Source organism: Pelmatolapia mariae, linkage group LG7, assembly GCF_036321145.2.
Source record: "Pelmatolapia mariae isolate MD_Pm_ZW linkage group LG7, Pm_UMD_F_2, whole genome shotgun sequence".
NCBI lineage: Eukaryota > Metazoa > Chordata > Actinopteri > Cichliformes > Cichlidae > Pelmatolapia > Pelmatolapia mariae.
The window spans coordinates 5559949-5565985 of NC_086233.1; positions in this window are offsets into that span (position 1 = coordinate 5559949).

The following is a 6037-nucleotide window of genomic DNA, read 5'->3' on the forward strand; positions in this document are numbered from 1 at the left end:
GCACCACCAAGCAACTGAGTTATTTTTACACATCGGCCAGCATCTGGCCAATCCACCACCTTTAATTGTTTGTACCGTTACAAAAAAAAAAAAACCCATGCCCGGTATGCCCAATGGTCATGTCCAGCTATGGTCGGTAGGAGGGAAATTTCTTTTGCAGTTCGTCTGAAAGAAGGACTTGAGCTTTGGGATATTAGGAGCAGGGTTCGTACACCTTTTTCAGGGTCATATTCAAGCACTTTTTAAGCACTTTCAAGGTCCATTTTCAAGTTTTTCCAGCGCATCCCCCCCCTTCAATTCACATCACCTCAGTAAGACCATGTGAAAATTTAAAATAAATCATCCTAGGTGAACTTAAACACCTTTGTTCCCCTTCTGTTATAACATAGAAAAACGCACCACAGAAAAATACTGCAAAAGGAAAAGGTTGTCTTAGATACATATAGTAAACTCAAAACACATATTTCACTTAAAAAATTAAGATGTGCAAATGTGAACAAATCAACTTGTTAGAGATATTCATCTTCTGTTGAAAAAAAGAAAAGAAATTATTAAGTCTTCTCATCAGATATTGATGCTTCTTTCCTGTATGACACAAAAAATAGGAGACAGATGTTTGTTTGTTTTTTAAGTTAATTCCCAATAAAACTAATTGTAAGATGTTTAACTACATTGCTGTCTGTATTATTGCTGAAGTCCTAAATGATCACCTTTAGTGTTCGTGCTAATTACATCATGTACAGTCAGACAGGCATGAAGAACAGCACTGACTGGGAGGCTTTGAACAGATAGCATACTCAGTTCAGTTTAATATATACGACTTAAAGAATGCACAAGCATTTACCTAAAATCCACTTATTTAATCTATCATCAGTGATATTATTTAGTACAATTATAATGTATTGTTCATCTCCCTTAAATAAACAGGCAGCCTTAATGTATGAAATATCCATATACAAAAAGACATTTGTCTACTGTCTCAGTGGCTGATGCTGCCCCACAGGCCTCAGTGTGAGCTTGAAGCCATTTATAATGTTTAAGTAGTTTAATGTGTCGGTGCTCACGATAAACACATTTTGAATGAAAGCTGGGGAACTTGGTAGCACAAAAACAAGTGACTATTCTTTGTGACCATATGGATCGGTCCCTCATATTACCATTATTTCACCCAGCACAGGGATAAACTCTGCAGGTATGACAACAGCAGGTGTATCACTCCTAATGTTTTCCACCTGGAGACAGCATTTACACTGAAATCTGCCTTTGGTGGCTTTTTGCAGCAACTGTGACATTCACTAGTAGAACTGACACACAAAACAAAACAACGACTACACTACACACTAACTACACAAGACAACACACTAACTTGAGACTCCAAACACTGTAAACATCACAAGTCTCTCACCTGTGAAAACTCACTTTCTCCCTTTCTTTCTTTCACTCGCTCACTCCTAAAACTCCCCCCTCTTCCATATATATTTCCATATATATTTTTGATTGTTTGACACAAATAGGGAAGGGTGTTTTTTTCCTTTTTTGCTCACAAGCGGAGAGTGTTTGCTAGTGCTGTCCTTAGGAAACGCCGTTTTTACCGTCTCTTCCCGTAGTAAACGCCTCTGTTTTATTTAGGAAAAAAACATCGCGTGTACTTTTGATCATAACTCTGGTTTTACGTGGCCTATCAACACAGTTTAAAAACTGGTATATAGTTTGAAGTCAGTACTTGTGACAAAAGTTGAATTGGAGACTCTGGGTCCGTCGTAGTAAAGCCTTAAGTTGGCTAGCTATGTATCGGGCTAATGTTTAAAGCTTTCACTTGAGTAAAGTAACCCATATTACTGCTAAGTAATGTTAGCTAAGTTCACAGCATGCTCCATAAATCTCCATGCCATAACTAACTGCTATAATAGCGCTGCTGTATTGCATCACACTCACTGCATTTCAATCATTTATCCCGCGGGTTTGATAGCTAGCGAAATAATAAACAGAATTTAAAAAATAGCATGTGTAACGTACACGTACTGGAAAATTATTTACTAGCACTCACCTATCATGCGACTGGAGAACAAAAACTCCGCCATTGTCGTTTTCTGTCAAACACTCATTAAAACAGCAACCTACAGGTATGTTAGCGCACTTATCCCCGACTGTCCGGGGGAGGGGCGGGGTCACACGTTAAAACAGACAGAGGCGCAAGGCAGCCCAGGCGGAGAAATTTTGCTTTTACATTTTGCGACTCATTTTATTTCTCTAACTGACAAGAAAACTATTCAGTCAGATAGTTATTTGTGGTGAATGAAATACAGTTACACTTTCAAGCACTTTTAAGCACCACATCTGAAATTCAAGCACTTTTCAAACCTTGAAAAGACAATATTAAAATTCAAGCATTTTCAAGGATTTCAAGCACCCGCACGAACCCTGTAGGAGCGTTGCCTGTCCTGTCTGTGAGCGCAGAACAAGCGCTCACAAAGCAGCAGTTTGGGGATGAAGTCACACACGGGTCCTCTGTCGGAATATAGGAAAACATTTTTAGACATTTTTATGAATCTCGAAAATCCCCCCGGACGGAACGTGAAAAGAGGACTTGTCCGGGGAAAAGAGGACTTTTGGTCACCCTAAACCAAAAAAAGTCACAGTGTTAGAGAACAGTGGGAAAAAACCACAGTTACTCTTTTTCAGATAATTCTACACGGATAAATATCTGCTCAGCAAAAACAGAAATTTAAATGCTCTGTCGTTCTACATGTTTATAATGTCAAAATACACGAACCAACTGAAATGCACAGCCCTGGATAATTTCCTGTCTTGAACATGAGTTGCCCCCTGCTGGCTACTAAAGAAAATGCAACAACCATTTTTAAAGGTGACAATCGAAATAAGATTGACAGACTGCGAGATGTATTGTAATCTAAAAAATAAAATTGAATTTAACGTGAGGAATGAAAGGTGAATGAAACTTCATGTGTTGTTATATTTTTTAATAGTTGCTATGGGCACTGTCAACAACTAAGATATCTATGTAACCTCCATGTTACTCATTTTTGTGACCTGATAAAAAAAGTCCTGAATGAAATCATTACTATCCTGTTACACACGTACTGTTACGTCGCAGATTCTTATATTAAACATGGCCAGAGTTTCAAATAATGAGGTCAGTGTGTAATCTCTATGACTGCTCTGGACACTCCATATCAGCCACCGTTTGTGTGGGGCAGCCAACCAGAATAAAATTTAGAAATGTTGTTTTAAAGGAGGAATTTGAAACGTGAATCATGAACAGGCTCAAACTTCAGCAACATTTATAGTATATACAAAGAAATGTTATAGAAACAGGATAAAGTAGCAGAATGGGGCTAGCCTCCTAACTTGAAGGTTGGTGCATCAGACAGAAAAAAGTGCCTGACTATGCGTGAATGAGGTAAGTTTTATAAAGCACTCTGAGTGCTCAGTTAGAGTAGAAAAGTGCTATAAGAACCAGTTAATTTATCAATTAACAGCAGCAGGACTCTGTACTGTCATTCACACGCATTTAAAAAAAAAAAAGAAAAGAGAGAAAACTTGCTCTGTAACTACACAAACAGGATCATGTGGTACCACCTGAATCAGGTCCAGCTTGCCAGCGCGGCACGGCTGCCCGCTGTCCTCACTGGATGTTGTTGTATCAGCAGACTTTTGATCAGATTCTGACAACTGTGGACTGGACGTTGTTTCTCCTCGACCCAAAATGACAGGGTTTTCTTTCCCATGTGAATACCCAGATAGACCCATGCCTCCTTCTCCTTCACAGTTGGCCTCCATTACTGATAAACAGCTCCCACGGTCTTTTCTCACCCTGTGTGGAAGGCTCGGGTCTAAAGGTTTCACGTCATCGAAACAAGCTGGTCTATTTTTCTGGCAGAAGCTGAGGTAGGAGGAGAGCTCAGTGGTGAAGAAGTTGGAAGAGCTCACTGTGGACCTGGCAGGAAGCAATGATTATTATCATTGCTTATTATGCAGGAGGCTCCTGACGGTGAGTTCACTGTACTCAAATGGGCTCCACAGTCACCACTCAATCCAAAGGAGGACCTTTGGGATGTGCTGGAACAGGAGAGACTCTGATAAACGGGTGTTGTATTGTTTCCTAATGAAGACCAAATGGAGTGTAAGAGTTAATAGAGGAGTATTAGAATCAAGAAATATACATAGAAGAAACAAACTGGAATTATTCTTTCACTCCTTTCTTTTCGTGTCAGGCTTTTTTTTCCCCGTCATGGGAGTTTTTGGATTTTAGGATTATTTAGAACTTTTCACTTGATTACTTTATTTCTAATTTTTCCATTGTAATCTCTTGATTGACTTTTGCTTCCTGTTTATTTTCTGTTTAGTCTTTTGCCTTCAGGTTTATTCATTGTAGTTCTTTGTGTTAGTCTCAAAGCCTTGCCCAGTGTTTCACAGAGTCTGTTTTCTGTGTCCTGGCTTCAGTGTTTACTTACTTCCTGTTTTAATGTGTTAGCTTGTTTCTTTTGTGTCTTGTGTCAAGTTTTACTTCCTCTGTGTTGTTTTTCTTCTCTCCCATTCACTCTCTTTAGTTTCCCTCCCGTTTCCTATTGTTACATAATCCTGATTTTCCAGCCATCTCCCGTTAATCTTTAACGTGGCATTTCTTTAACTCCTCAGTGATCTGCCTTTGTGTGCTTCTCGTCTGTTACTTGGATTTGTTTTGCTTTTTTTGCATTGTTTGGACTTGTTGCATCTTTTGGACTTTGGACTGTCCTCATAAAAGGTGCGTTTTCTGCTTGTACAGTATGCATTTGGGTCATCTCATTTCAGATTAATATATTTTAAATGTAACTACTTAGTTGAGTCGAATACTTTTATATTTCTTGATGTTATCTGTCTCTGTAAGCAGTGTGGAGTAGCTGCAGAGATGTCGCTTGGTTGGTGATTTCTAATCTTTGTGTTTTAGTGACAGTAAAAACTCACAGTGACAAACATCTTATAACGGCCCTTTATGTGAGTGTGAGACTGCATTTAACATTCAGATCACTTCTTACAGCAACAACAGAAGGACATCATCACATCCAGAGAGGAGTAAACATGAAGGCCACAGTGGGACTGCTGCTTCTGCTGGTCACGGTTTATTACTGCGCTGCTGCACGTAAGTCTGTCAGTCTGCTTTACAAGATAAATGTAATCTGAGGCCCTTTAATGTTTTTATTTGATTGGTCATAACTTTTACAAGTTACACTGAGAAAATGAGTGAACATTATACCTCAGATTAATTAACTGGGACCACATCCGCATAAAGGTTTGACAGCATTTCTAGTAGATAATGGCAGATGGTTGGAGCATGAATTGAGGCTGGGGTTTGAGGAAGGCCTCAGAGGGGACCGGTGGCGGCTCCTGGGCCAGTCAGATAGTAGTGCAGGGGAGTGTATGGAGAAACACTCCTGCTCCTGAAATTTAGACAAATTATTTCCAATTATACCTGTTTTTATCTGGTTTAAATAAACTTACTGTTGTTAATCAGTTCTATACTCTGCATTTTAATCTGTTATGAAACTTTTTGGAGGGATTTATTATGATTTTTTTATTTTGTGCAACTGCATTTTAAAAATGTCATTTTCAAGATTCTGAATCACCTTTTTCTCTTAGTTTACAAAACATGTTGAAAATAATATCATCCTCACAGCTGCATTACCAGCTGGTTAAATGAGCCCCAAATGGATATTTGCATCACTAAAGAACAGCGTCAACTAAGAGGAATTCTGCAGTATTAACTAGTTATCTTGCCATGAGTCATTTAGGACCATTATGACGAGTATGATCATGACTAAGGTTGTGTTTACTCTAATCCATACAGATTACTGTCACTTGAGTTCTGGTTTAATGGGAGCTGATAGCTCACGTTCAGTGAGTGTTAGTAGAGTCAGAAGGGAACAAAAGGTCTGCTGGCTTTAAGAAATCCCTAAATAACTGTGGTGTTTAAAAATCTTTTTTATTGTCTTTCAGTTCAATCAATGTTCAGATCAGTTGAACCTCAGATTATATTTGG